Raw genomic sequence first — 11,596 nt, 5'->3', positions numbered from 1 at the left:
ATTTTTCTATTTCATTTTCCTTATAAATGAGGGAAGAATGGGTGCAAAATATGTTTCTGAGGTCTGGGATTATTTTAAATGATGTAGGCATTACTGAGTCCCAAAAGGCAAGTTCTGAGAGCAGGGAGAAGCACCAGAGAAGGGATACATCATCTCTTTTTTACAAAGATTCTAGAGAAATGTCTAGAATTTTGTGCAGATTTGAGAACTAAGAGAAATCTACATTCTCCAGTATCAAACCAAGTAGTCCCAGTGTGAATTTCTAAAGCTGTGTCCCTTTGATTTGATAGATGATGATGGTGATAGACAGATTTGATAGGTTGATAGACATCATTGTTTTGTTCCAAATCATAATTTAAATGCTTTGTGATTTTAGAAATAATAGAGCCACATTTTCACCATTAAGGTGAGAGATTGTTCAGATACATTTGGCACTGTCTATAGGTTTATGGCTTCCAACTTGTTTAAGACCATTCCCCGAGTGAGGGCTGATTTGCCACGGTTATGAAGCTTTCAGGATATAAACTATAAGAATGATAAACTACAGCAGTTGAAAATGTGCCTTCAGATACTCACTTGCAACTCCCATTTATGTCTCTAGGAATAGGGAAATGAGAAACTAGGGACCAGATCTGGCCCAGTCAGTAACAGTGTGGGTACCACATAAATATTAATGTTCATTGCAGTTAGTGTGGTGTGCAGAAATATCAGAGAATAATTGTTAATTGCCAATACGTTTCATTCATGTTACAGAGGAATAAGTGAGAACCATTTTACTGTAATTTTTAAATGATTCCATCATAATAATTATTAAATGTTCATTTTCTTCCTTAGATTGTTAAAACTGAATTTTCTGAAAATTAATCATCTATACTTCACGTTTATTGCCATTTGCTTTCTATATATATATGTCTATGTACCTGTTATTCAGTTTAGTCAGTGAAATAGTCTCTGGTTGTTTCAGTTTACTGTACAATGCCTCTGTACTTAGCATCCTTTATACAAAATACGATGCTCAAATAATTAAAGGCATTCATTACAGATTTCATGGTATTTTAAGGGTGGTCATGGTATCAAGGGGAGAAGGAGGTCCCTGCCAAGCCACTTGTTGAATCCTTTTTTCCTCTGATTTATTTTTCTCTTTGGATTATTCATATTCCTTCTCAACTCACTTCTGTTCCATTCTAACAACAATATTCATCAAGAACCTACTGTGTCAGACATCGTGTTAAGCATTTTAAGTTTATTGTATCTTTTCATCCTAAAAAAAAAAACCCATGAAGTACTATTTATTATCCCTGTAGTAAATGTTTGTTTTTGCCTTCTCCTTTTTTCAAAACAGCACTACAATTATTCTTTGAGGAACTTCCCCTGCCCCATTCCATATGATCCTGGAGGAACTTTCAATAAAGGTCCCCCCCTCCTTCTTGTCCAGTGTGACCCCATGACTCAAGCTTGCCCTGACTGACACCAGGATGGAAAATGTTTAAGGTGGAATCATTCTGATATCAGAGAGCTGACAAGAACGTCTGTTTCTTCTGCCATTTAGATCTTTGGAGTTTCCATTCTTTTCAAGGCCTGATCCCTCAACTTTCCCTTTGATTCTGCAAGAGAACTAAGATCATTAAGTAATTTCCCTTTTGGCATAAGGGAGCATGTTTCTGTTGCTTGCAGCCAAAGAGCCCAACTGACATGTTCCCATTTTGCAGATGAGGAAAAGGAAACTAAAGCTTAGAGAGGTAAATGACTTGCTCAAAGTCGATGGCAGATCTGGGACACACACACACACCAGCCAGACTCCAACACATAGAATCTTAACCACGTGCTTTGCTGACCATTCCGGCAAGATGAGCCAGGGAAGAAGTTCCTGGACCAAGAAAGGAAGCACACACTTCCTTTTTCCCCTTGCAGCTTTCTGAAACCCTTTGTGCTTCTCTTGGGTCAGGTGCTACATACTCCAGATTTACTCACTCTTAAGCAACAGGTCAAAACTGAGACACAGCAGAACAAAATGATATATTTACTTAATTACTCTTACGAACATAACTTTATTGTTGGTAAGTAAGCTCATTGCATGACTCATTAAGCCAATGATTTTATACGTTTTCTTTAGGTACTGTGATCCTTTTAGATTTTCAAGTCCCAGAACTCCGATGTGCAGTGTCTGGACAGGTCTGGGCAGTTATCTTGCAAGCATGATTATGTTGGAAAGCAAATAAGATTTGGAACCAGAAGACAGACTTTTGGTTACAGCTCTGCCATCTCCTAGATATGTGACATTGGGGAAATTGGCCTCTGTGGGTCTCAGCTTCCTCATCTGTAGAATGGGAATAGCGATGATTCTTCCTGTATAGGCTTATTGTGAAGATGTAGTAAGATCATGCAACTCTTGAATGAACTCACCAGTGAACTCACCATAAAGCCAAGAGTATGTAGCACCTGACCCAAGAGAAGCACAAAGGGTTTCAGAAAGCTGCAAGGGGAAAAAGTCAAAAACATTAGTTTTTGACTCTCAGGATCGAAAGAACTGCAGCATTCAATGGCAGTTTCAAAAGCACGTTCTTTGTTGTATAGTCTCTTTCACTGATGCTCAAGCCATAGTCTTCTTTCTCTTTCTCCATTTTTTTATAGGATGAATGGCAGAGGGTTTTTTTTTTAATAATAAAATATGTGTTTCATGTTTCCAATCAGTAGGTATAAGGGTTTTTGTGATTCTGCCCCGAATTTGTACTCCTTGTGACAACTCTGATTTCACTGAAGGAAATTTGATCTGAAGGGTTACAAATGGGACGGAGAGGACAAATCCCACGGGTCACAGGTGTAGTTCTGGTTCTCACTAGAAATGGTCATAAATTGTTACCATTCACCCGGAGGTCAGCAGCCTCTCTGAAAAGAATTAGTGCCGCACACTCATTCCCCAGGGAACAGAGGCAGCACAGGGCCCACATGCACCCCAGCCCAGCGTTCACCTGCTCACCAGGGTCAGGATGAGCTCGGGAGGGACTCTCTGTACCCCGTGTTGATCTCCTCCAGTGGTGACTGAAGCCTGTTAATACCCCATCATGGAAACCTAGTGCTTCTGTTCCTTCACTCTGCTTTTTCTGAAGTTACATAGACGATGTCAGCGTTTGTTCATTTAGTCAGCCACTCCCTAACTCCCACACTCATCCATTCAACACTGAGGGTCTACTCTACGCAAAGCATTGGAGTTACACTCTGAGAAATTTTTTAAAATATGGATCAGAAATAAACACTGCCATGAAGGAGCATATAACCTGGTAGGGTCAGGAAGATATCATTATAAATAGTCCGAGTCAGTGTAACAGGGAGAAAAAAATCTTTTAAAAGGTGGCAAATGTATTTAAAGAGAAAAAAAAATCTGATCTGCTATTCCAGGGGTGGAGGTGAAGCCCTAAAACTAAAGTTTAGAAAGAGACAAAGTATCAGCTAAAGGAATTCAGGGGTGGGAAAAGGAGAATCAAGAGGGGAGAGAGTGGTGGGGGAGAGTATAGCTCAGTGGTAGAGCATCTGCTTAATATGCATGAGGTCCTGGGTTCAATCCCCAGTACTTCCACTTAAAAAAAGTTAAGTAAAATAAATGGACAAAATGCCTTATCTAGAAGTTAAGATACTCCAAGTGAACTACGAAGATAAAACTAAAAGAAATTTTTTAAAAAGGAGAGAGGGAATGGGGAAGAAAGAGGGAGAGAGGGGGCAGGCCAAATGGCAGAGGTTTTGCCCATGGAGGAAAGTAGCCAAGGAGATATTCTTACAGCAGAGTGATCAAAGAACTGTTCAGAGTAAGGCTATGTAAAACCAGAAATAGACTCACAGACACAGAAAACAAACTTACGGTTTCCGAAGGGAAAAGGATCCAGGTGTGGGGCATAAATTAGGAGTTTGGGATTAACAGATACACATTACTATATATAAAATAGATGAACAGCAAGGACCTACTCTATAGCACAGGGAACTATTTTCAATAGCTTGTAATAACTTATAATGGAAAAGAGTCTGACAAAGAATATATATATGTTTAATTGAATTGCTTTGCTGTGTACTGGAAACTAACACAACATTGTAAATCAACTGTACTTCAATTTTAAAAATTTTCGGATGAATAAAACTAGTAAACAATAAAAAAGGCAAAAAGAGTAAGGCTGTATAAGATTTACTATGATGGCGTATAGGTTGCGGGAACATAAACCTCCTCCCTTTGCCTCAACTCTCTAGTAAACTTGACACCAAATGCCTCCTCCTGTGATTGTTTTGTATGTTGGAAATTATAAAAAGAGAGGGTGAGGTGAGTCCCACATCTTCTGAGAGGAGAAAGAGCCACAGAAAGTGAGGCACAGAGAATTTAAAAATTTATGGAAAGAGGGATCTTGGAGCCAGGAATGCCCGAGTTTGTAATTCCCCCAGGAATTTGTAGATGAAGGGAGGACGTTGCACTTCCCGAGAGATTGGCTTGAGTCAGTATCACTAACATCTCCTGCCGTAATCTGGGGCACGCCAGCAGACTAGGAGGGGGTCATAAGGAGAGACTCTGTGAAGGAGTTAGTGTGAGTGGCAGACCTCAGGAAGGGTTTCAAGGGACCAGGACGGGAAAGAGGACAGTCAAGAGGCAGAGCCTGGCTGTGGGCAAGTGTAGGACCCGTGCCAACCACAGCCGGAGTAGCGGGACATAGGAAACCTCGAGAAATGAGCTGAGAACTTCGTTGGTCATTTGGTTGGAAATGGAGAGCATACTTTTTTCAACGTATTTTAGCATTTCTGATCTCTTTTGATTTTTACAGTCTACTTATTTTCAAGGGAAATTAAACAGATATTATTATTCCCATTTTACAGATAAGGAAACCAAGAAATAGATGATTAAAGTTGTTCACAATCAGCAGAGTAACTGGAAAAAAACACACCCACATTTCCTAAATTCTAATTCAGCAGCCTTCTTGTGCCTCTAGTGCCCATAAATATCCTCTTTGAATAAACATGTCTGGGAGTTCCATGAGATTCCCTGGGGGATGGGGGAGGGCAGGGAGACTCACCGGGCATGCTCTGACTGATTTTCTTGGGAGCAATTCTGGAGGAGAATTTCTGATGAATAAAATTCTCCACCTCATTACCCAAGTAACTAATCTAATCAACCAGTCCAGCAAGTGGGCTAATTTCTGGTGTGTAAGCTTCTGCCTCAGCCCACCCACTCTCCCCGATGCCCTTTCCTTCTTCCCAGGTAGTATGTGATCGCTAGCAGTTCACTCATTCAACTGATGCTCCAGGCCAGGCACTCAGATTATCAGGGAAACGGCCTTTGGGGGACAGTGATCCATCTTGTCCGAAACCAAAACCATATCTTCCCCAAAATAAGAATGAGTGTATCATTCTGCCAGTCAGAATGCCTGGACCCTATGGATGCCCTGGAGGGTAAATGCTTGATAAATAGTCCTTAAAACTTTTGTTTCCGCTGTCCACCCCTACCCATTCATTTTCTTAAAGTTTGGTTCTGGTGGGATCATGTTCTTGCTCTAAAAAAATCATTAACTCCCTAATCAACAATCTCACTCCTAGGTATTTACCCTTGCCACCAAAAAATAAAAGCATATATCCCCCCAAAGAGAAACATTTTTTTTCTTTTTTTTTTTTTTGGAACAACAATTTGTTCACAATTGTTCATCAACTGGAAACAACTCAAATGTCTATCAGTAGAACCTGGATAAACAAAATGTGGTACATTCGTCGTTTTTAGCAATAAAAAAGCATGAAATACACACAAAGAGCAAGAATGAATTTCAAAATATTATTGTGAGAGAAAGAAGCCAGACACAAGAGTCCATACTGTATGGTTCCATGTACATGAAGTTTAAGAAAAAACAAAATTAATTTATGATGATAAAAGTTGCTTATGGAGTAGGGATTAGCTAGAGGGGCCACAGAGAACTTCCTAAGGTGATGAAAATGTCTGTATTTGGAAGAATTAGTAAGATAAGTGTATACACTTGTCAGAACTCATTGAATTGTACACTCAAGATCCGTGCATTTCACTATATGCAAATTTTACCTCAAGTAAAATAATTAGTGGCTCCCTACTCCCTTTTTAATTATGTACAAATTCATCTGCCCAATCCATACAGACAGAAAGTAGATTAGTGGTTGCCAGGGGCTGGAGGAGGGGAGGGTGGGGAGTGGCTGCTAATAGGTGTGAGGTCTCTTTTTGGGGTGATAAAAATGTTCTGAAATTAGATAAGATTACTGGTTGTACAACTCTATGAATATACTAAAACCACTGAATTACACACTTTAAAAGGATGAACTTTATAATGTGAATTATCTCAATTAAAAAAAAAATTCATCTACCTGGTATTCCAGACAGTCATGAAATGGTTCTAAACTAGCTTTCTAGGTCAAAGCCACTCACCGGTGGTCTGTAAACATCCTGCCTCTACCTGTTTCCTCACATTGTTCCTTCTTCCCAGAATCCCAACACACCTAACATCTCCACTTGTGAAATTCTACCCGTTACTCAAGGCCCATCACAAAAAAAAACATGGCATTCTTAGTTCTCCCCACAGAACATGGCCACTCTCTCCTCTGAACTTCTGGTTCTTGGTAGAGCTCTCTCATGGGAAGATCTCACCATTTTCTGCCTTGCATTATATTTATTTGTGCATTTATCTGATCCTTCTGACTCCACTATAAGATTAGTGAGGACAAGAGCTGGATCCTGCTCATGCTTGTATCCCTGACAGCACATTGATGTTGCTCAATATATGTTTGATGAACTGAATTAACTAAGATGAGTGACTCTAACGTTATCAGTTTCAAGCCAGGAAGAAAATGATATCAACCCAGTGGCAGGTTTGTGAGGCTGTAAGGTGATTACCTGCTCCAGGTAGTTTCAGACTTTGAGATGTCCCAGGATCACCTGAGGAAGCTGCTACCCACTGTTTTCCAGACTCACCCCCAAGGTCCTGATTTCCAACTGGAGTGGGGCCCAGAAGAACCCTGGGTGATTCTGCTGCCAGTGACCCACAGACCACATTTTGGGAAACCTTGACTTTTTTTTAATTAATTTTTTATTGAAATATAGTTGATTTACAATGTTTTGTTAGTTTCAGGTGTACACCGTAGTGATTCAGATATATATATATATCTCCATTATAGCTTACTACAAGCTATTGAATATAGTTCCCTGTGCTATACAGTAGGTCCTTGTTGTTCATCTATTTTATGTACAGTAGAGTGTATATGTTAATCTTAATTTCTCCATCCCCCCCAACCCCTTTCCCCTTTGGTAACCATAGTTTGTTTTCTATGTCTGTGAGTCTATTTCTGGTTTGCAGATAAGTTTATTTGTATCATTTTTTTCACATTCCACATATAAGTGATATATGACATCTGTCTTTCTCTGACTTACTTCACTTAATATGATGATCTTTAGGTCCATCCTGGTTGCTGCAAATGGTATTATTTCATTCTTTTTATGGCTTAGTATTCGTGTGTGTGTGTGTGTGTGTGTGTGTGTGTGTACACCATAGCTTTTTTATCCAGTCATCTGTCGATAGGTTTCCTCCATGTCTTGGCTATTGTAAATAGTGCTGCTATTAACATTGGAGTGCATGTGTCCTTTCAAATTAGATCTTCCTCTGGATATATGCCCAGGAGTGGGATTGCTGGATCATTTGATAAGTCTATTTTTAGTTTTTTGAGGAATCTCCATACTGTTTTCCATATTGGTGACACCAATTTACATTCCCATCCACAGTGTAAGAGGGTTCCTTTATCTCCACACCTTCTCCAGCATTTATTTGTAGATTTTTTAATGATGGCCATTCTGACTGGTGTGAGGTGATACCTCATTGTAGTTTTGATCTGCATTTCTCTAATAATTAGCGATATTGAATATCTTTTCATGTGCCTGTTGGCCATCTGTATGTCTTCTTTGGAGAAATGTCTATTTAGATCTTCTGCCCATTTTTTGATTGGGTTGTTTGTTTATATATATATATATATATTAAGCTGTATGAGCTGTTTCTATATTTTGGAAATTAATCTCTTGTTAGTCTCATTGTTTGCAAATATTTTCTCCCATTCCATAAGTTGTCTTTTTGTTTTGTTTATGGTCTCCTTTGCTGTGCAAAAGCTTTTAAGTTTAACTAGGTCCCATTTGCTTGTATTTCCATTACTCTAGGAGACAAATCAAGAAAAAATATTGCTGCGATTTATGTCAAAGAGTGTTTTATGTTTTCCTCTAGGAGTTTTAGATTATTGGGTCTTACATTTAGGTCTTCAATCCATTTTGAGTTTATTTTTGTAAATGGTGTTAGAGAATGTTCTGAGTTCATTCTTTTACACATGTAGCTGTCCAGTTTTCTCAGCACCACTTATTGAAGAAACTGTCTTTTCTCCCTTGTATGTTCTTACTTCCTTTGTTGTAGATTAATTGACCAAAAGTGTGTGTGTTTATTGCTGGGCTTTCTGTCTTGTTCCGTTGATCTATGTGTCTGTTTTTGTGCCAGTACCATACTGTTTTGATTCCTGTAGATTTGTAGTCATCTGAAGTCAGGGATTGTGATTCCTCCAGCTCTGTTCTTCTTTCTCAAGATTGTTTTGGCTGTAAGGGGTCTTTTGTGGGGAAGCCCTGACTTTGAATTGAATGTTGGCAAATGAATTAAAAAATGATTGTACTGAAATTTATTTTCTCTAGCTGTTTTATCTGCTGAATTCTTAAGCTTCTTGTGGGAACATCCTCCTACTGGGAATAGAAGGGGGCGACATTTTTTGGAAGTCTTCCAAATAGCCCCCCAAAAGGTAGTATTGTTCATGACTCATGGGTAAGAATGCTGTGGGGACTTCGAGACCATGCTGGTGCCACCTGTAACCAAATCACACTGGTACCTCAAACTTTGGGTCCAGTGGTGACTTCTGATGTCCCTGGTTTCACAGCCCCACAGCACCTCCAGCTTGGCTTTGGGCAATTTGTTATTCCATAGGAAAACTCCCTAGGTGTGTGTGTTGGGGTGGGGGGGAGTGTTGGCTGGTTCTTCACATTGAACTCTGAACTTAGGCTCTGAAATTTCATAGCACTTAGGCAAAAAGATAATTCTACAGAAACCACTTAAAATATCCATCTTGAAATAGAAAATGGTCTTTCCCAAAGCCAGTACAATCTAAACATGTAATAAGTATTATGAATTCACTTGGATTTTAAACCTATCAACTAGACACAAAGATCCCCTCTCGCAGTAGTCCTGTCTGCAAGACAAGATGAAATTGTTGTGTGCTCAACAACCCTGCGACCTAGATGGGGGCGTCTAGCACACCTCCTGCCGGAGTAGAGAGCTCTGAAAGATGCGGACGCTCCATCTGAAGTACAAAGGGCTGAAAGAGCAGAGAGCCGTGTTCTGTCCTGTGCGCGTCTTCCTTTCATTGTGTCCGTCTCTTGATCCACACACTGAGAAGCTCCTTTAGCGCCTACCGGACTCAGGAGCAGAGCAAAAGGGTGATGTTCCAGCGATGAATCACGTGGTTCCTGAGCAAGCCTCTGGTTTTTCTTGGATTCTCAGACCATTCTGTCCCTTTTTACCAGTACCTCCAGGCAGCATTTCGCATATAAAGCCCCAGCAAGGGAGCTCTTTGAATTGAATGCCTGGCGGGGAGTGAGCCAGGTTCAGGGCCCAGTACCATTTGCTTTTGTTCTGAGATTAGATTTGCATCTCCTGCCTCCACTACCACCACCAAGTGTCACTGCAACAGTGGCACCAAGGGCATGGGAGCAGACCTCCCCTAATGGTGCATCTTCTCACCTCTTGTCACAGGCTGCATTGATAAGTGCCTAAGGCGGGCACCCTCGCGGGCCGTGCATTGATGCGTGGGCAGCGTTTCTGTGACCTGCGATCTGGAATGGCTCCGTGCCGGCCACTCATAGCACACCAGTCTCCCTGAGAGGTCTGGGGTGGGGGATCTCTGACACTTTGTTACACCAGAGTTAAGGGCAATAGGAGGTCAACAGAAAAGAAGGAAAAGCGATTAAGAAGCGATTCCTTACCTGGCCTGGCTGTTTCTCCCCCCACCCCTCCCACCTCTCACCCCTAATCAGCTCTAGATTTGCCTTGCCAGGGTGAAGAGGATGGGGGATTGCTGCGCTGTGTCTGAGAGCACTGCTGAAGCAAACATGGGAGAGCATTGCAGCCAGACTTTCAGAGACGTTCTGTGCCTGGGAAGCCCCCAGGCCAGGACAGGGACACCTCAGGGCTCAGGGAGTCGGGCCACTCTGGAGTGGCCTTAGACCTGCTGAGTGCTTGAACCCTTGACCTAGGGCCATCACTGCCCTAGAAGAGACCTCACTAGAACCGTCCACAGGCACAATGGCTTCATCTTCTGGGTTCAGCTGGTGACGTTCATCTTTAGCAGCTGCAGCTCCTGCTGGAGGCCAGGGGCCTGTAAGTAGGCTGAGAACCGTCTCCAGCCACAAGCCAGCTGTGGGTCTTTGGGCAGTTACTGAAACTTTCTAGGCTTCATCTGGAAAATGGAGTAATATCTCCCTGATGAAATAATGCATGTCAAAGTTTCAGTCCTGTGCGTAGTTCTAAGCAAGCATGCCATTAGTGGTTACTAGTTCTCTTGTGGTTGTTATTCCTATTGTGCAATATTAATATTGTTAGAACTGTCTGACAGTGATTTTAGAGCCACCTTCACTTGTCCCCATGTCTCTCTGGCTCTTATGCTGGGGGTGAATGGAGAAACCTTGGCAAAGGAGCCAGAAACTTAGGGACTTGTGGCCCCTCTAGTGGTGTGACGTCAGAATCTTCAGCCATGGAAGAAAAGTTTTCCTCTCCAGGCTAACTCTGAGTGTAAAAGAAGCGAGAGATGAAGATCGAAATTGTCTTTTTCTTTGCTGTGGAGAAAATGAACTTTATGAGCCAGGACAGGTGGCTTTCAGAATTTTGGTAGGTTTTCCAAGAATGGGGGCTTGTGAATAAAGGCAGTAATACAGGTCGTTGGAGCTCTCTCTTCCTATATGCAGCCCTAGGGTTTGTGAGGACAAGCTTTTCTGAGCCGCCTGGACCAGCACCAGGGAAGCACTGCGCCCGTGCACACCCCCACCCCCACGGCCTCGCTCAGCCCCTGCTGGCAGGCAGAGGACAGTCACAGGACTCAGCTCCAGGAAATCAGGAAATAACTCAAACCAGTCTCTGACCCAGATTTGGCAATTCCAAGTTAAATTCCCAAAACATCTGTAAAGACGTAAAGAAGGAAAGCAGCTAACCACCTTAATGCTTCCTGAAATATGGGAATGAAAATTCAAGGACTGTATAAACAAAGAACAGACCTTGCTCTGGGATCACAGTAGTCATAAGTCAGAGGAGACTGATGCAAACTCGCAGTGAAACCCATTCCCCTCACAAGACAGAGCAGGACAGCGCGCCTTAGCCTGTGGCCTGCCAAGCACCGCCTCCCTCCTCTCCAGCCTTGAAGGGAGACTGGATAGTGAGACCTGACAGTAGTCAGCAGACTCAAGTTTTCAAGCAAAACTCAGGCCTGGAGAGGTGTTAGCCCCGGAAGGGCTGAGCCCAGTAGAAGATGAAGCAAGAGCCTTTAG

General features: G+C 41.8%; 1 non-coding gene across 1 annotated transcript; it reads left to right on the top strand.

The window, feature by feature from the left end:
- The first annotated feature begins 3,501 nt into the window (after nt 1-3,501).
- TRNAI-AAU (transfer RNA isoleucine (anticodon AAU)) lies at nt 3,502-3,574 on the top strand. The gene has a single exon. It is a non-coding gene; the product is annotated as a tRNA-Ile (tRNA).
- The last annotated feature ends 8,022 nt before the right edge of the window (nt 3,575-11,596 follow it).

This window comes from Camelus bactrianus, chromosome 5 (genome assembly GCF_048773025.1).
Source record: "Camelus bactrianus isolate YW-2024 breed Bactrian camel chromosome 5, ASM4877302v1, whole genome shotgun sequence".
In the NCBI taxonomy this organism is placed as follows: domain Eukaryota; kingdom Metazoa; phylum Chordata; class Mammalia; order Artiodactyla; family Camelidae; genus Camelus; species Camelus bactrianus.
Note: the sequence above shows the minus strand (reverse complement) of the source record. Positions and strands in the feature narration are given on the sequence as shown.